Genomic DNA, 20,556 nt, shown 5'->3' on the forward strand with positions numbered 1-20,556 from the left:
ATCATTCCACTCACTCTAGTATGTTAGTTCATTTTATAAATGCCATTTTTCCTTGCATGAGTGTTTGCCTAGTGTGGGTTTAGTAAAAATTTAAATGGAATTCTCATAATAAACAAATTGACTTGAAACATTCAGTAAAACTTGCTAGTATTCTATTACTCTGTGCTCTCACCATGTAATAAAGCAAGTGATTCTATAAGAGGTGTGAAACTGTGCAAACAAAAGTCTTGCACCTCACTACTCCTGATTTTGTTGTTATTGCTCATGTTCCCAATGGATGCCATGTGAGTGAGCACTTAAAGATCATTAACCTGAGGTTGTCTATATTCATTTCTACTTCTTTAACCAGAAGATCCAAAGTGTATGTTTCTCAAATTCTTTGAAAATAATAAAAATAAGAAAGATGAAAGGATGTTTTTTCAATTAGTACTATAGACATCTGAATAACATTTAGTTCAAATATCAATGGCTAAGACAGAAATAAAATACATTATTTTATTATATGTTATGGCTTAAGGAGATTTGTGCTTAGTCATATTAGGAGTAACAGTGCATAAAGGAAAGTGATATAAATATATATTTATAAATTATATTAAAATAACTGAATTTTTAATTTAAAAGCATTTACGTATTTCTTAGGCTTGCAACCTTTCATTTTGAACATCAGCAATCATTATTCTATTAGTTCATGGGAAAAATAGCACACTGCTTACAATAATCACCCTCTTTTTTTTTGAAATATTCTTCTAGAGGACCTGATTCTGAGATAAAATGTTAGCTTATGTGAAGGAGGATTTAATTAACACTGTTGAAAATTGACCAGTGGGAAAGAGAGAAAACTTGCAAAGTAGTAATGCCAATTTATAAAGAATAAAAACTGATTATAAAATAGAAACCTTTAAAGGATGTGTTAGTAGAGTATAATGACAATTTAATTTCCTAATAAGAATGTAGCTTAGAGAGCATCTGACAAACTTGACACATTTCTTTTTTTGTCTTTAAAAATAATGAGTGAGAATTCCCTGGTCATGGTTAGGATTCAGTGCTTTCACTGTGGGAACCAGATCCAGTTCCTGGTTGGGGAATTAAGAACTTGCAAGCTGTGTGGTGCTGCCATAAAAACAAAACAAAACAAACAAAAAGAAAACAAAAACACACACACAAATAAATAATTACTAATGATAACCAACAGCTATGTTTAACTGATTCAATAAACTAGGTACTAGCTAATTCATTTCCAGATATGTATTAGTTTTCTACAAATGCATAATACATTACTGTAAACTTAGTGGCTTACAACAACAATCTCTTATTAGCTCACAATTTTGTGGGTCAGGAGTCCAACATGGTCTGAATAGGTTTTATGCTTGGGATCTTGCAAACCTGAAATCGAATGCCACCCAGGCCATTCAAGGCTCTGTGAAAGAATCCACTTCTAAGTTCTTATAGGTTGTGGGCAGAATTTAATTTCTTATGGTTGTAGGACTAAAGACCTCCTTTCCTTCTTGGTTGACTGATCTCCTCCATGTCACCCTTATTTCATGCTACATGGACCTTTCCATCAATGGAGAATTTCTCATACATAAAATTGCTTTGAATTTCTCTGACTTCTCTTACTTTGACCTCTAGACTATGATTTAAAATGCTCATATGATTAGGTCAGTACCACTTGGATGACATCCTTATTTTAAAGTCAACTGATGTAGAACATTAACTAAATGTGTGAAACCCTTTCGCTGTTAATGTAACATAATCTTAGGAATTATATTTTGTCATATTTACAGATTCTACCCACACTCTAGGTGAGGAAGAAATTTGCGAAGAACTGCATATTGGAGGCAATCTTAGAATTCTACCAATCACATTTGATATAGTCATTGCTTATCAGTATAATGTATGGGTAATTTTTAATTTACTGGGTGCTCCAGGGTTGCCTCATTATTTTTGCAGTTAATACCAGCTCTTTCTTTCTCTACTTACTTCCATTTTTGTATTTACATCTAACATCCTACTTTCTACATGTCTGTTGCTATTATTATAACTTTCTTCTTATCTGTGTTTAGAACAGATGAGACATAGGAACCCACACATTGAGATTCCTACTTTTAAAAAGCAGCTAATGAATTCCTATGGAGAGTTATTCTTGGTCTCTCTTGGTCATTCAAAACTGTTTTGAGAAAACACAGTTAATTGCAAAAAGCTATATTGTATTTAGGAATTGATAGGGCAGAAATAGAGTAATGAATTATATATTTTACCACAGGCTCCCCAGACAACAGATTCTGAGGTGCAGCTTAAACTTGGATGCAATACTAGGGAGACAAGAGTGAGTGAAAAATAGAAGAAAAAAAAAACTAGATAAGGAGGAAAAACAAATATAAGGTGGTTACTGAACTGGCCACAGTGTAAGAGAAAATATAGACTTTTATTTAGTCATGTGGGACATCTCCAGGCTGGCTGTAGAGAGCCAATTAGTTGGATTGAGGAAGAGAAAGAAATCTATCTACTAACATCTTCCTGTCACTTATTTTTTATTGGTCAAAGCTCTATTCTTGTACTTTTCAGATTGTGTTTGGGCTATGGGGCTTGGGATTTGGAAGTGGTAGGAGAAGCCAAGCTTCCTATCGATGTAGGTGTAGGTATTGTTGTAGCTTTGGAGGTGGTGTTGGAAATTGTACCTTCACCTTTACCGTCACCCACCCCCAGAGGAAGCCACGTCAGCCAGGACTATTAGATTAGTTGTGGGTAATTGCTGGTGCTATTCATTGGGCAAGTGACTAAGCCTCCAGAAGACAGTGAATATGGGAAAATACATAAGTTGGGCCTAACATAGAATGTTGTGTGGTGATTGCATCTGGTCAACTTCTTTAAAGAAGTTGAGTCTTTAAAGTCTTTAAATAATTTAATCTTTAATTTAATCTTTGAATATTTAAGAGTCTTTAAATAATCTTTAAGGATTATTTGTAATATGTAAATATGCCTTTGATAGGATGCAGGTCACAGTTAGAACTCCTTAAATGTTTATGAAGTTTAATTTTTGCATAGAATATCCTCCTTTGTTCTCAGATGTGAAGTGAAGTGAAAGTCGTTCAGTCATGTGCAACTCTTTGTGACCCTATGGACTATACAGTCCATAGAATTTTCCAAGCCAGAATATTGGAGTGGGTAGCTTTTCCCTTCTCCAGGGAATCTTCCCAACCCAGGGATCGAACCCAGGTCTCCCGTATTGCAGGTGGATTCTTTACCAGCTGGGGTTCTCAGATAGTCCTTTCGAAATTTAGATAGTGTTTTTTTTTTTTTTTAAAGTTGGGGCAGTTAATCAAGCATAATTAAAATGATATATCATTCCTTTGGACATCCTTTGTTAGTTGAGTCCTAAAGTTTTGCTGAAAGGTGTTAATCTTGTGAGTGTGTTGCTTTTCAAATATGAGTATTCAACCAGGTCAATATTCTTTACCAATGTAGACAAAAGCCAATTGTCTATTTTCACATGATTACTGTAATAGCAGAATCTGAGATTAGTATTTACATGATCTTCTTAGACAAAGATTTTGTTATTATTTTTTGCTATTAGTAGGATCAGTGTAGGGTTGAATTCAGGTTCTCTGATAAGGCTTGTTGGACTTTCTAAAGTAAACAGGTTAAGAACAAACAGATGTATTTAATCTCTGATGTTTCTTCTGATTCTGTGATTCTGTTGTAATAAATAAACTGATATGCTAGCTAGTTATACTCAGCTCCTGCCTTTAATATATTTAAGGTAGGTTCCATGACTTTAACACTGCCATTCTTATTCATAAGTTGAGGTATATTCACATGTCTTTTCAACAGTGAGGCTGGGGAGCCCTCTGCTTTTTGAGGTTCCTGGGCGGTGGATCAGTTCCAGGATAGCCAGCAGCAACAGGGAGGCCAGGGACCCCACGCCTCCTGGACATCCTCCAACATCATTCAGCTCCAGTCAAAAAATCCAGCAGGGCCTTTGCTCAGGCCCCCGGGTGGCACGTTGACCAACCCCCAGTAGCCAGTAAAGGTTTGGTTGTTGTTGTTCAGTTGCTCATTCGTGTCCAATGCTCTGCAACCCTATGTGTGGACTGCAGCGCGCCAGGCTTCCCGGTCTTTCACCATCTCCTGAACTCTGCTCAAACTCATGTCCATTGAGTCGGTGATGCCATCCAACCATCTCATCCTCTGTCGACCCCATCTTCTGCCTTCAATCATTCCCAGCATCAAGGTCTTTTCAAATGAGTCAGCTCTTCACATCAGATGGCCAAAGTGTTGGAGCTTCAGCTTCAGCATCAGTCCTCCCAATGAATATTCAGGGTTGGTTTCCTTTCTATTGACTTGTTTGATATCCTTGCAGTCCAGGGGATTCTTAAGAGTCTTCTCCAACACCACAGTTCTAAAGCATCAATTCTTCGGTGCTCAGCCTTCTTTATGGTCCAACTCTCACATCTATACATGACTACTAGAAAAACTGTAGCTTTGATTATATAGACTTTTGTTGGCAAAGGTCTCTGCTTTTTGATATGCCATCTATGTTTGTTACAGCTTTTCTTCCAAGGAGTAAGCATCTTTCAATTTCATGACTCCAGTCACCACCCACATTTTAGAGCTCAAGAAAACAAAGTCTGTCACTGTTTTCATTGTTTCCTCGTCTGTTTGCCATGAAATGATGGGGCTGGATGCCATGATCTTCATTTTTGGAATGTTAAGCCAGCTTGTTCACTTTCTTCATTCACCTTCATCAAAAGGCTGTTTAGTTCCTCTTCACTTTCTGCCATAAGGGTGGTGTCATGCATATCTGAGGTTATTGATATTTTTCCCAGCAATCTTGATTCCAGCTTGTGCTTCATCCAGCCTGCAATTTCACATGATGCACTCTACATGCAAGTTAAATAAGCAGGTTGACAATATATAGACTTGACATACTCCTTTCCCAATTTTGAACCAGTCCATTGTTCCATGTCCAGTTCTGACTGTTCCTTATTGACCTGCATACAGGTTTCTCAAGAGGCAGGTAAGGTGGTCTGGTGTTCCCATCTCTTTAAGAGTGTTCCATAGTTTGCTGTGATCCACACAGTCAAAGATTTTAGCATAGTCAATGAAGCAGAAGTAGATGTTTTTCTGGAATTTTCTTCCTTTTCTATGATCCAGCAGATGTTGGCAATTTAATATCTGTTTCCTCTGCCATTTCTAAATCCAGCTGGTACATCTGGAAGTTCTTGGTTCATGTACTGTTGAAGTCTAGCTTGAAGGATTTTGAGTATTACCTTGTTAGCATGTAAAATACCTGCAATAGTCTGATAGTTTGAATATTCTTTGGCATTGTCCTTCTCTGGGATTGGAATGAAAACACACATTTTCCATTCCTGTGGCCACTGCTGATTTTTCCAAATTTGTTGGCATATTGAGTGCAGCACTTTCACAGCATCATCTTTTAGGACTTGAAATAGCTCGGCTGGAATTCCATCACCTCTGCTAGCTTTGTTTGGAGTGATGCTTCCTAAAGCCCACTTAATTTCTCACTCCAGTATGTCTGGCTCTAGGTGGCTGATCACACCATTGTAGTTAACCGAATCATTAAGATGTTTTCTGTATAGTTCGTCTGTGTATTCCTGCCACCTCTTCTTAATATCTTCTGCTTCTGTTAGGTCCATAACATTTATGTCCTTTATCATGCCCATCTTTGCATGAATTGTTTCCTTGATATCTCTAATTTCCTTGAAGAGATCTCTGATCTTTCCCATTTTATTGTTTTCCTCTATTTCTTTGCAATGTTCACTTAGGAAGGCTTTCTTACCTCTCCTTGGTATTCTTGGAACTCTGCACTCAGATGTGTGTATCTTTCCTTTCCTAGACCAGTGAATGTTTACACACTCAAGAGGGTCAGCAGTGGGGCAGCCGGTATCTGGGCATGTCCTCCGGCTACCTGGAACAGCTGAAGGGCGTGTCCCTGCTCGTCCGGGCCTGAGAAGACACTGTCCACTGGAGAAGGGAATGGCAAACCACTGTCTTGCCTTGAGAGCCCTATGAAAAGTATGAAAAGGCAAAAAAAAAAGATGACAGTAAAAGATGAGCATTCCAGGTTGGTAGGTTTCCAGTATGCTACTGGAGAAGAGCGGAGAAATAGCTCCAGAAAGAATGAGGAGGCTAAGCCAAAGCAGAAATGACACCCAGTTGTGCATGTCTGGTGATGAAAGTAAAGTCCGATGCTGTAAAGAACAAATTTAATTCAGATGACCATTATATCTACTACTGTCGGCAAGAATTCCTTAGAATAAATGGAGTAGCCCTCTCATGGTCAAAAAAAGAGTCCAAAATGCAGTTCTTGGGTGCAATCTCAAAATCAACATAATGATCTTGGTTCAGTACCAAGGAAAACCATTCAACATCACAGTAATGCAAGTCTATGCCTCAACCACTAATGCCAAGGAAGCTGAAGTTGAACAACTCCATGAAGAACTCTAGGTGAGTGACCACACCATCATGGTTATCTGAGTCATTAAAACCATTTTTTTTATAGTTCTTCTGTGTATTCTTGTCACCTCTTATTTTCTTCTGCTTCTGTTAGGTCCTTACTGTTTCTGTCCTTTATTGTGCCCATCCTTGCATGAAATATTCCCTTGATATCATCAGTTTTCTTGAGGAGATCTCTAGTCTTTCCCATTCTACTGTTTTCCTCTATTTCTTTGCATTGATCCCTTAGGTCAGGGTTCAGGGATATAGGTCCTTGGGATATATAAATGCATCTTTGAAGGAATGGGGCACCCAAGGAGAGCACGTATGGAATGGTTGTACTATGCTGTGCTTGGTCGCTCAGTCGTGTCTGATTCTTTGCAGCCTCATGGACTGCAGCCCACCAGGCTCCTCTGTCCATGCAGATTCTCCAGGCAAGAATACTGGAGTGGGTTGCCATGCCCTCCTCCAGGGGATCTTCCCGGCCCAGGGATCAAACCCAGCTCTCCAGCATTGCAGGCAGATTCTTTACCATCTGAGCCTCCACTGAAGCCCAGCTGTACTGTGGGTGGCACCAAAAATTAACAAGCAGACTGAGGAAAAAATGCTTATGATGGTTGTAAGCAAGAAATCAAGGTGATGGAGGTGGAAAATCAGGCGAGTACTGACTTAAAACTGATGCCTAGGAGTTTCGATACTAAGTACAGTTGGCCTTCCATATCCTCGGGTTCTGCGTCCACTGATTCAACCAACAATAGATCAAAATGGTTCAAAAAGAGAAAAAAACTCCAGAAAGTTCCAAAAAGCAAAACTTGACCTTGCCGCATACTGGCAACTAGTTTCATAGCATTTGCATTGTATCAGGTATTATAAGGGCTTCCCTGGTGGCTCAGATGGTAAAGCGTCTGTCTATAATGCGGGAGACCTGGGTTTGATCCCTGGATTGGGAAGATCCCCTGGAGAAGGAAATGGCAACCCACTCCAGTATTCTTGCCTGGAGAATCCCGTGGACTGAGGAGCCTGGTGGGCTGCAGTCCAGGGGGTCACAGAGTCAGACAAGACTGAGTGACTAACACTACTCCTATATAGGTTCTATGCAAGTATTGTATTATCTTATATAAGGGGCTTGAATGTGAAAGATCTTGGCATCCTTGGGGATTCTAGAATTAATCTCTTCATGGGTACTGAGGGACAGCTGTGCTCAGAAGTGCCACATATCACCAAGAGAGAGTTTTCATAAATAAGAACTGTTTGTCCTGTGGCACAGCCTGATCTCATGGTATTCTCATATCTGCAGCTTATGTTGTCTAAAATAGTCATCTGTTTCCTGAAATGTAAATATTCCAGAAGATGTGCCATTCTAGCCTTCACCCTGCTACACCTTTTGAAAGACAAACCATTTGAGCCACAGTGTGTTGTGAGTTGCTCTTGCATGCTTCATGGTTGGGGTTAGAGTGATACCAACGGGCCCGGGTTTACAGTTGTTGACCCGGTGTCACAGGGCCTCATTGACATGAGACCTCAAAAGTGCCCTGATTTGGGATGGTAAATTGTGTAGTCACCCTACTTTAGGTTTCTGTTGACAGAATATTTCTTTCACATCTGAAGCTGGTTGATAAGTGTGTCTCTTAACCAGTTCTTGGTAACTTTTATTCATTAACCGGATGCTTATTCCCTTCCTTTATAATCCTAAATCAGCTTTCTGATAATCCCTTTATTTCACCAAACTTTACGTGAAACAGAAGTTTTATAGGGTGATAATGTGCAAAATTTGAAAAGTTGGACAAGTAACATTAGAAACGTGGCATTTTCAAATCTCTTAGAGATTGACAAGGCACAAGTGGAGACTCAGTGAAGCTTTTCAGTAAAGCCAAACTTATTAGTATATTGTCCTAAAACATTTTGGTAATGTGATTCATGTTTACTTCAATGTAAAATACATGTAAGTTAAGAAAAAAGATTTTTAACTTTGAAATAAGCCAAACTTGGTTATAAATAGTGATTTTGATAGGTTTAGAGTGAATCAGAACATTTCATCTATACAGATATATTATTTAGAAATTCCCAGTCAAATGTGTAACATTTGGGCTAAACATGGCAAGTGTACAGTTTGCTCATAAACCTGTGTCTCAGGTAACTTATTGAAAGCTCTGAGAAGAATTTGCTAATATCACTTCACAGCCAAGAAAAGGGAGTTCATATTGAAAAATTATCATAAAAGAAACATATATCTGTTTACTTAGGAATTTCAGAGATAAGAATAGATGCCATCTGAGATGTTTGCATTTAGAGCTTATTGTTTTCCCTCATCATTTAGCCACCAGTTTTTGGTACCATCTGTATAGAATAAAGTTTTTTGTTGTTGGTATAATTGAAACAATCTTGGGTTTCATAAAATTGTCTTAAAATAACCTAGTTTAAAGGGATTATAAGTATTGAAAAATCAGCTTGTGACCTTTATAGCTAGAATCCTATTTTTAATTACTCGTTGTCTCATCAGGAAAAACGGTCGGAAGGTGTTTTGGTCAAAGATGCGAAACTGCCTTTTCTCTACTTCGAGTCACTGAAGCCAAAGATAGCCTTGGTATCTCTCATTCTGAGCTACTGTTAGTAGCTTGTAGCAGGCAGTGTACACACTGCCCAACTTACTGATTTATATTAGAATTGTGGACGTCTTTGCTCTTTTTTACATGGTTGAGTATGTTTCTCTTCTTATATCAGCGTATATATTACTTTGTATTAGTAAAAGCAGGGTCTGCAGTATTATTTGGTACCATATTATGGTAACCTACATAAACTTTTTAAAAGTACAGTTTATACTCAAAATAACCTTTATTTGAAGTGTTAGTCGCTCAGTCATGTCCAACTTTTTGCAACCTCTGGATTGTTGTCCAGGCCAGGCTCCTCTGTCAATGGGATTCTCCAGGCAAGAATACTGGAGGGAGTTGCCATTTCCTTCTCCAGGGGATCTTCCCAACCCAGGGATTGAACCCGGGACTCCTGCATTGCAAGCAGATTCTTTATCATCTGAGCCACCCAGAAAACCCCCTTTATTTGAAAGACAGTGTAATGTATGTCATTGATGATTGTTCTATTAATTATTAAAAGTTATATGATAGGCCAATCTAGCTTAATTAACACATCTCCTTTTGTAAATGTAGTACAGGAAATTAAAATACATTTCCCATTTTGCTGATTTTAAACCTTGTAAATCATAATGATCATTTCTCTGCCTAGGAACATGGTCCAGATAGATAGAAATCCCTCCCAGATTTGAAGTGCCTATTCCTTTGATATTTATGCAATTCAGAATTAAAAAAAATAATGTAACTAATCTCCCTACCCCTAAATGATGAGCGTTGTTGATGGTACATGCAAGGCAGCTTTTGTCTATTCTGGGCAGTATAAATTTAATGTGTTGTTTTCAAGTATGTCATGTGTCCAGATGCCACAACAATCTGTGCATTAGAAAGGCATTAAAATAAAAGTAAGTAAAGTATTTGTTGGTATTTTTTTTTATGAAGACCAGTGAATTTGTGGTGCATTATGTTTGGACTAACTAATTCTATTAGGGTTCAGGAAAAACAAGTATATTGTTTTCTTATAACCATTTGAAACATTTTATAATATGAATTTATAATAATATTCTGTACTCATCACCTACCCCATACCTACTTCTTCCACTATATTACCTATTTCTGTTGATGATGGTATCATATCTCTAGCCCAGTATTTTGCCAGGTATGGTCCACATACCAAATGAGTTTGAAAACTCTGACATGGAGTTGGTGGTTGTTTAAAATGCAGCTTCCTTGACCCCTCCCCAACATTACTGACCAGGTATCTCTGAAGAGTGCGACCTGGGACTTTGTATTTTAATTATGACTCTACTTTTAAAGCACACTTGGCTTCCCCATTTCCTCTGCCTCATGCCCTCATCCAGGGTGTTCCCATAGTCTAAAAGTTGAATACCAAACTGTCACTTCCTACCCACTTGCTGCATTCCTCCCTTAGTGGGTTGCCTTTGAACATAATATGGCTTTTTTTTAAAGCTTATTAACTATGTTCAAACCTTCTATTCTTTCTAATATCACTAAAAAGTGTCTGATTTACTCACCGCATTGCACAATACCCTTTTATAACTTCCTATTGAATTCAGAAAAGCCTGAGGTTTCAGCTTGTCTTGAAAAGCTTCCACAAGGCAGACTGCCTACTTGGCCTCTACTGAAGAGGCCCAAAGGTCTCATGGTCCCGGTGCAGGCTTCACATCTACTTCTAGCAGTGTTTCTCAAATGCTCGCACAGAGGAGAATTACCCAAGAGCTGGTTAAAAAGAACACTGGTGTCTTTCAAACATTGATGGCCTAAACAAACAAACAAAAAACCCCTGGAGATTCCTGGACCTTAGCCCTTGGGGTTCCTGGGGCCCAGGAATCTACATTTTTGCTGGTGATGGAACACCTTTTGGGAAGTATTGGCCTAGAGCCTCTAGTTGCTCCTGGTAAATTTGTGTGCCTAGTCAGACTCATGAGACCCGAGCCTTTTCTCTGCAACTGAGATCCTCAGGTCTGGGCAGCAGATACTTCCCACTGGTACCGGGATCTCCCATTGTTACCCAGGTCTCAGCTGACTGCTGGGAGGCCTGAGTACTCCGTGCAGTTTTGAGATGAGTTGGTTCAATATAACTCACATTCCTGGTATCTTCATTCACCATTTGGTGTTTTCAGTTACTAAGTTTTGTCCAACTCTGGCAATCCCATGGACTGTAGCCTGCCAGGCTCCTCAGTCCATGGGATTCTCCAGGCAAGAATACTGGAGTGGGTTGCCATTTCCTTCTCCAGGGGATCTTCCCGACCCAGGAATCAAACCCAGGTCTCTTGCATTGCAGGCAGATTCTTTACCAACTGAGCTATGAGGGAAGCCCTCATTCACTGTTTAAGATGACCTATTTGACCATTTGTCCTCCCTTTAACACATATGCATCCCATTATTTTGTGGCTTATTTGTTTTTGTTTTTCTTTTTGGGGACCAGTCTTTCACTATTTCCTTGCCTCTCTATAGTTTTCTTTGTGTCCCTCTTGAACACCATACTTTCTCAAGCAGTTAATGCTTTTACCTCTCGATGTTAATTGAAACCTTATTCTTGTCATAGACACCATTTTCCTGAAGCTTTTTAAAGCGGAGGCTGTTCTTTCTTTAACCCTCCACATACCCGTGGATTAAGAGTTGGTTGTTACCTTTTTATTTCTTTATTACCACTTCTAGATTGTTTCCTTTTCTGTGGATATAAGAGTGACAAGTAAAACAAAAATCCTGACTCCTTTGTGGTTCATTCCATTAGACTGTAGTGCTGTTTACCACTCTTCTTTGCTGTTATCTGTGGACATTCAAAGCACAGAGTCTCCCCATCTTAGTTTTTCTTTCCATCCTAGCTCAAATTGTACCACCCTCCTGGTGCCTTCATTATTTATATGTATTGAAGTCTGTATTATTTTGGTTTCACCTTTCCTTAGCTAATCAGCCATAATGTTTTTCTATCATTTTAGTCACCCTCTATCATAACCTACTCCAACTCAATGATAACATAAATCACCTCACCTGTTCTATTAATAACCTTTAGTTCTTCTCAAGTGAAATAAGACTTTGGTAATTTGGTAATTTGCAAATCTTTTAAGTCCAAAAAAGATCTGCTTTCTTTCAATCTGCTTTCTTCGTAACTCTTAAATTGTTGCTATCTCCATTTCTTTTTTAAGATGTTTATTTTATTTTAAGTTTTAAAAAAAATTTTATTTTGTAGTAAGTATAGCCAATTAGCAATATTGTGATAGTTTCAAGTGGACAGCAAAGGGACTCAGCCATACATATACATATGCATCCATTCTCTGAAAACTCCGTTCCCATCTAGGCTGCCACATAACATTGAGCAGAGTTTCCTGTGCTATATGGTAGGAGTTATTTGTTATCCATTTTTAAATATAGCAGTGTTTACGTGTCAGTCACAAACTCCCTAAATATCCCTTCCCCCTTTACTTCTCCTGTAGCGACCGTAAGTTCATTCTCTGTCTGTTGAGTGTATTTTCATTTCTTTTTAGATTCTGTGTATGAGAGATGTCATATATTTCTCCTTCTCTGACTTACTTAACTGAGTATGGCAATCCCTAGGTCCATCCATGCTGCTGAAAATAGCATTGCTTTGTTCATTTTATGACTGAATAATATCCAGCTGTATATGTGTACCACATCTTCTATACCCATTCCTCTGTCAGTGGGCATTTAGGTTGTTCTTTGTCTTGGCTATTGTAAACAGTGCTGTGACAAATATTGGGGTGTATGTATCCTTTTGGACTATGTTTTTTCCTCTGGATCTATGCCCAGCAGTGGGAATGCAGGGTCATATGGTACCTCTGTTTTTAGTTTTTAAGGTACCACCAAATTCTGTATTGGATGTACCAATTTACATTCCCACTTACAGTGTTGGAGGGTTCCCTTCTCTCCACACCCTCTCCAGCATTTATTATTTAATAGATTTTTTTGAGATAGCTATTTTAACTGATATGAGGTGATAGCTCTTTGCAATTTTGATTTGCAGTTCTCTAATAATTACCAGTGCTGAACATCTTTTCATGTGCTTTCTTGGCCATCTGTGTATATTCTTTGAAGAAATGTTTATGTCTTTTGCCCATTTTTTGATTGGGTTGATAGTTATGATGATGTTAAGCCTCATGAACTGTTCATAGATTTTGGAGATTAATCCCTTCTCAGTCACATCATTTACAAATATTTTATCCCAATCTGTGGATTGTCTTTTCACATGGTTTATTGTTTCTTTTTCTGTGAAAAACTTTTTGAGTTTAAGTTGGTCCCATTTGTTTATTTTTGTTTTTATTTCCATTATTCTGGGAGATGGATGGAAAAAGATATGCTGCAATTTATGTCAGAGAGTATTCTACCTGTTTTCCTCTAGGAGTTTTATAGTGTCTGGTCTCACATTTAGGTCTTCATATAGCTGTTTCCCCAGCACCAGTTGTTGAACAGACTGTCTTTACAACATTGTGTAGTCTTGCCTTCTTTGCTATATATTAATTGGGTGGGTTTATTTTTAGGCTTTCTCTCTGGTTCCATTGATCTATATTTGTATTTTTGTGCCAATACCATGCTGTTTTGATGACTATGGTTTTGTAGTATAGTCTGAAGCCAGGGATCTTATTCCTCTAACTCTGCTTTTCTTAAGAGTGTTTTGTCTGTTCGGCATCTTTTATGTCTCCATGTAAATTTTAAGATTTTTTGTTGTTGTTGTTCTAGTTCTGTGAATAATGCCATTGGTAATTTGATAGGGATTGCATTGAATCTGTAGATTGCCTTGGGCAGTATAGCTATTTTGACCATACTGATTCTTTCAATCCATGAACATGGTATATCTTTCCATTGGTTTCTTCTTTGATTTCTTTCATCAGCATCTTATAGTTTTTTAGAATACAAATCTTTTGTCTCCTAGGTGAGTTTATTTCTAGGTATTTCATTATTTTTGATATGATAATAAATGGAATTGTTTCTTGAAATTTTCTTTCTGATCTTTTGTTGTTAGTGTATATAAATGCAACAGATTTCTGTGTATTAATTTTGTAAACTACACCATTACCAAATTCATTGATGGGTTCTATAGGCTTGTGGTAGCACATTTAATATCTTCTGTGTACAGCAGTATCATGTCACTTGCACGCACTGACAATTTAACTTCTTATTTTCCAGTTTGGATTTCCTTTATTTCTTTTTATTCTCTGATTGCTGTAGCTAGGATTTCCAAAGCTGTGTTGAATAAAAACGGTGAGAGTGGACATCCTTGTCTTGTTCCTTTTCTTAAGGGAAATTATTTCAGCTTTTCACCACTGAGTATGATGTTAGCTGTAGGTTTTTTGTATGGCCTTTATAATGTTGAGGTGTGTTCCCTCTATGCCCACTTTCTGGAGAGTTTTTATCATAAATGGGCGCTGAATTTTGTTAAAAGCTTTTTCTACACCTATTGAGATGATTATATGGTTTTTATTCTTCAGTTTGTTGATGTAGTTTGTCAGAATCATTTTGTAAATATTAAAAAGTAATTGCACTCCTGGGATAAATCACACTTGATCATGGTGTATGATCCTTTTAATGTATTGTTAGATTCAGATTGCTCATATTTTATTGAGGATTTTTGCATCTATGTTCATCAGTAATACTGGCCTGTCATTTTCTGTTTTTGTGGTATCTTTGTCTGGTTTTAGTATCAGGGGGATGGCAGCCTTAGAGAATGAGTTTTGGAGTTTTCTTTTCTCTGTAGTGTTTTGGTACAGTTTGAGAAGAATAGATGTTAGTTGTTTCCTAAATGTTTGATAGAAGTCACTTGTGAAGCCATCAAGTCCTGGACTTTTGTTTTTTGGGATTTTTTAAATCATAGTTTCAATTTCAGTGCTTGTGGTTAAATATGTTTATATTTTGTATTTCTTCCTGATTCTGTGTTGGGAGACTGTATCTTTCTAAGAATTTTTCCACTTTCCTGGGTTGTCCACTTTATTGGCATTAAGTTGTTTGTAGTGATCTCTTATAATCCTACGTATTCCAGTGTTGTCAGTTGTACCTTCTCCTTTTTCATTTCTTACTTTATTGATTTGAATTTTCTCCCCTTTTTTCTTGATGAATCTGGCTAAAAGTTTATCAATTTTGTTTATCTTTTCAAAAAACAGACTTTTACTTTCATTGATCTTTGTTTTTTTTTTTTTTTTTGTATCTGTTTCATTTATTTTTGCTCTCAATCTTTTTGCTTTCTTTCCTTCTACTAACTTTGATTTTTTTTCTTTCTCTAGTATTTTTCAGGTATGAGGTTAGGTTGTATGTCTCAGGTATGAGACTTTTGCTTCTTGAAATAAGATTATATTTCTATAAACTTTCCTCTTAAATCTTTTTGGTCCATACCATAAGTTTTGAATCATTATGCTTTTATTTTCATTTTTCTCAAAGTGTATTTTTATTTCCTCTTTGATATCTTTAGTGATTCATTGATTGTTTAGTAGATATTTTTATAGTCTTTTTCCTTGTAGTTTATTTCTAATCTCATAGTGTTGTGACTAGAAAAGACACTAGATATGATTTTAATTTTTTAAATTTAGCAAGGCTCACCTTGTGGCCTAGTATGTGATCAATCCTGGAGAATATTCTGTGTGCATTTGAGAAGTAGTCTACTGCTTTTGGATGGAATGCTCTCTAAATATAAATTAACTTCATCTCGTCCAATGTGTCATTTAAGGCCTTTGTTTCCTTTTTAATGTTCTGTCTGGATGATCTGTCCATTGATAAAAGTAGGATGTTAAAGACACTCAGTATTATTGTATTACTGTTGATTTCTCCATTTATGATTGTCAGTATTTGCCTTACATATTGAGATGCTCCTATATTGGGTTCAAATATGTTTACAGTGTTATAGCTTCTTGAATTTATTCCTTGATCATTATATAATGTCCTTTTTTGTTTCTTTTAACAGCCTTTGTTTTAAAGTCTATTTTGTTTGATGTGAGTATTTCTACTCCAGCTTTCTTTTGATATTTGTTCGTGTAGAATACCTTCTTCCATCCCCCAGCTTTCAGTCTGTACGTGTCCCTAGGTTTGAGGTCCATCTCTTGTAGACAGCGTATATAGACAGTGTACCAGTAGGCACATCTTGTTTTTGTATCCACCTATCCAGTGAATATTTTTTGGTTGATGCATTTAATCCATTTACATTTAAGGTGATTTTCAGTATGTATGTTTCTGTTTCCATTTTCTTGTTTTGGGTTTGCTTTTGTAGGTGTTTTTCTTCTTCCATATTTCCTGCTTAGAAAAAGTTCCTTCAGTTTGTTGTAGTGTCAGTTGGATGGTGGTGAGATTTCCAAAAGTTAGGAAATCTCCTAACTTTTACTTGTCTGTAAACCTTTTGATTTCTCTTGTCAATTCTGAATGAGAGCCTCACTGGTTAGAGAGTTCTTGGTTTTAAGTTCTTCACTTTCATCACTTTAAATATATCATGCCTTTCCCTTCTAGCTTGCAGAGTTTCTGCTGAGAAGTCAGGTGTTAAACTGGTGTGAATTTCCTATGTTATTTGCCACTTTTCCATTATTGTTTTTAACATTTTGTCTTTGTTTTCTTCTTCTGGGACCCCTGTAATGTGAATGTTGGTGCATTTAATATTGTCCCAGTGATCTCTTAAACTGTCTTCATGTCTTTTCATTCTTTTCCCTCTATTCTGTTCTGAGGCAGCAATTTCCACCATTTTCTCTTCCAGGTCACTGATCCATTCTTCTGCCTCAGTTATTCTCTCAGTGATTCCTTCTAGTGTATTTTTCATTTCAGTTATTGTATTGTTTCATCTCTGTTTGTTCTTTAGTTCTTCTAGATCTTTGTTAAACATTTCTTGTATCTTCTCAGTCTTTGCCCCCATTCATTTTCTGAGATGGTGGATCATCTTCACTTTCATTATTCTGAATTCTTTTCCTGGAACATTGACTACCTTTGCTTCATTTAGTTGTTTTTTCTGGGATCCTATCTTGTTCCTTCATTTTGGACATAATCCTCTGTATTTTCATTTTTTTTTTTTTTTAAACTTTCTGTGATTGTGGTTTTAGCCTAAAGGCTGCAGGACTGTAGTTCTTGCTTCCGCTGTTTGCCTTCTGGTAGATAAGGCTAAGAGGCTTGTGCAAGCTTCCTGATGGGAGGGACCAACAGTGGATATAACTGGGTTTTGTTCTGGTGGGCAGGGCCATGCTCAGTAAAACTTTAATCTGCTTGTCTGCTCATAGGTGTGGCCATTCTCCATCCCTGTTAGTTGTTTGACCAGAGGCTGCCCAGCCCTAGAGTCTGCAGGCTCTATGGTAGGGTGACTTCCAGGAGGGCTCCTGCCAACAGGTGCTTCTCGGACTTGTGTTGCTGGTGCCCTCATCCCTGTGGCGAGCCACTGCTCCCCATGCTTCTGAAGGAGACCCTCCAACACCAGCAGATAGGTCTTCAGTCTTCTGTGAGATAACTGCTCCTTTGCCTTGGGCCTTAACTTGCACAAGATTTTGTGTGTGCCTTGTAAGAGTAGAGTTTCTATTTCCTCCAGTCCTGTGGAAGACCTGCAGTCAAATCCCACTGGCCTTCAAAGTCAGATTCCGTGGGGTTTCCTAGTCCCTTGTAGGACCCCTGGCTGGGAAGCCTGACATGGACCTCAGAATCCTCACAACAGTAGGAGAACTTCTGTGATCTGTTCTCTAGGTCTAGGATGCACTCAGTGGGTGTGGGATTTAATTTTATCATGATTGTGCCCCTCCTCCCATCTCATTGCAGTTTCTCCTGTCTTTGGACACAGGGTATCATTTGGTGGGTTCCAGTATCTTCCTGTCAATGGTTGTTTAACAGATAGTTGTGATTTCTATGTCCTTGCAGGAGAGTGCACATCCTTCTGCTCTGCTACTCTGAATCAATCTCCACTCCTTTTTCTATCTTTAAACTCCATGGTACATTGTTTCCTCTACTTTATATAGTATCCTAGTCTTTTTTGCTCTATTGCCCTTCTGTTATGCCTGTCAGAGAAAATTGAAACTTTGCTTAATCCAGCTGTCTACCCCTGTCTACCCCTCTACCCCTGTCTAAACCAGCAGTGCACACCTGAGCACTAATAAATACATTATTTGCAATCATGTAGTTTGCTGCTACCGTGGATTCATGGTTACCAAATTAATGTGGTCTCATAATGTTACTGATTTATCCTATTTTCCCTAGACACCTCTTTCCATTTCTCCACAATAGAAATTTCAGCCTTTGCACTCTTAAATCTCCAAACTTCTCACCTCCCATTTAACTTTTAGCAGATAACCTTGCCTCCTAATTCATATGAACAGAGAACTACCATTTAGAGCCCCCTCTACTTTTGTCTACCAGACCTCAAAACTTATATATAATTTTACTCACTGTTTTTCCTCTTTCCTGCTGAAGTGAAGTAAGTAAGTAAGTATCTGCTATGATTAGTCCTTCAGTGTACACTGAATTCTGTCCCTTCCTATCTACTTGGCAACCTCCATGATTTTCTAGTTTTTTCCCCTATATCTTCACCTCCTTACTTTATACTGGCACCTTCCAGTTATTGTTTAGACCAACTCAAATTTCCATGTATTCTCAAAAACAAACATCCCAGACTTCCATGGTGGTTTAGTGATAAAGAATCCACCTACCAATGCAAGGAACATGGATCTGATCCTTGGTCTGGAAAGATTCCAGATGCTGTTGGGAGACTAAGCCTATGTACCATGATTACTGAGGCGGCATGCTGCAACTACTGAAACCCATGTACCCTAGAGCCTGTTATTTGCAATAAGTGAAGCCTCTGCAATGAGAGCCCCATGCATCGCAACTAGAGAGTAGCGTCCACTCACAACAACTAAAGAAAGCCTGTGTGCAGCAAAGATGACCCAGGATAGCCAAAAATAAGTATGTAAATAAGCATAAAAAAAGAAAACAGAAAGAAACCTAAAGAAAAAACAAACATGCCCTCAAATGTAACAAAACAAGGTATAATAGGAAATCTCCCTACACCTTAGTTCCTCTCTACTCACTATCCTATCTCTTTCCTTCCTTTTACTTATTTTGTAATAGATTTGTCTAGACTTCTGATCTGTGCTTTCTCACCTTGTACATATTTCTTAGCCCGCAGAAATTATACTTAAGTGTATGTGTCTGGGAAGGAGCAGGGATTACAATGGTTAAATCATGTTATAAGGCCACTTATAATGAAATGGTAAATGTTTATTCAATTTAGGTCCAAAAGGGTCATTGCTTCTTTTGCTCACCATACTATATTTGAGATTAATTTCCATTGTTGCGTATTATCAGTAGTTTTTTCCTGGGTAGTATCTCTTTATGTGAATAAACCACAGTTTTCCAGTTTTTATATTTATCAACATTGGAGCTGTTTCCATTTTTTGGCTATTATGAATAAAAATGCTATAAATATCCTTTCATGAAGCTTTCTTTGTGAGCATATGTATTTCTCTTATTAGATAAATGCATAAGAGAAGAATTATTAGTAGTTAATGTTATGAGAAGTTGCTTAACAACGTTCTAACATGTTTGTATGATTTTACAACTCACACACATGAGAGTTTTAGTTGCTCCACACCCTCCCAATGTTCTGCAGAGCAAATCTTTATGTGAATTATTCTAGTGGGTGTGTAGTGATATCTCAATTCTAATTTTAATTTACATTTTGCTGATTACTACTGGTGTTGAGAAATCTTTTGTGTGCTTATTTATCACATGCATACCTTCTTTGGTGAAGTTTCTTTTATTCATTTTTTGTTGGTTTGTATGTTTTACATTATTTAGAGTTCTTTATACAATCTAGATACAAGTTCTGTTTGTCATATACAGGTATAATGAATATTTACTTCCCATATATAACTCACCTATTTATTTTCTTACTTGATTAAGTCCAGTAATTCCTATTTTTTCCCTTCAAGGCGACATACTATCTGTGTTCTCTCTACAGTGTTATTTGCCTACCCCAAGATCATGAAAATAATCTTCATTTTCTCCCTAGCAGCTTCGTTGTTTTATTATTTATATCTTTTGTGAGTTTTGTGTGTGATAAGATAGGGTTCTGTTTTTCTTTTTTTTTCCTGTAAGGATATACGGTCATCCCAGCACCATTTGCTGATACTGTGATCACTTTAGTTCTAAGTGTAGTGGAAGGACAGTCCCAACCACTAAGATTTCTTTCTTAGGATGTGACTTTTTGAAGTCATACGGAGTACTATCCTATAGTTACTTTTCTTGTTAATTTTTATGTCAGTGTTGGCAAGTGATCACCATTTTAGAAATCACCTTTTCACACATTCAAGTTTTTACATGCTCTTTCTGCACCTACAAAGGAAATTAATTTGCAAGTAAAGACGAAATGGTCACTTTGATGCCTGAAAACATTAGGAAGACCACTGTTAAACTCTCCAGCTTTATACAGTAGGAGTGTGTTCTACAACAGACCTGTCTCACTATTACACTTATGTCAAAGTGTAAACGGTCTACTTGAATGCTGTCACACTTCGATAGTCTCTTTTGTTGT

At 37.5% G+C, this 20,556-nt stretch overlaps 1 protein-coding gene across 6 annotated transcripts in view; it reads left to right on the plus strand.

Annotated features, from left to right (window-relative positions):
* TRIQK (triple QxxK/R motif containing) overlaps positions 1 to 20,556 on the plus strand; it is a 101,907-nt gene that overhangs the window by 31,297 nt on the left and 50,054 nt on the right. Inside the window, exon 1 of one of the 6 annotated variants that reach the window (XM_061123807.1) lies at positions 6,448 to 6,468. The exons of the other annotated variants lie outside the window; for them this stretch is intronic. The gene's annotated coding sequence lies outside the window, so the exon portion shown is untranslated. Of the gene's footprint in view, positions 1 to 6,447; positions 6,469 to 20,556 lie in introns of those variants that run through there. 6 annotated transcript variants of the gene reach the window in all.

The sequence above is a fragment of the Dama dama genome, chromosome 21 (genome assembly GCF_033118175.1).
Source record: "Dama dama isolate Ldn47 chromosome 21, ASM3311817v1, whole genome shotgun sequence".
Taxonomy (NCBI): domain Eukaryota; kingdom Metazoa; phylum Chordata; class Mammalia; order Artiodactyla; family Cervidae; genus Dama; species Dama dama.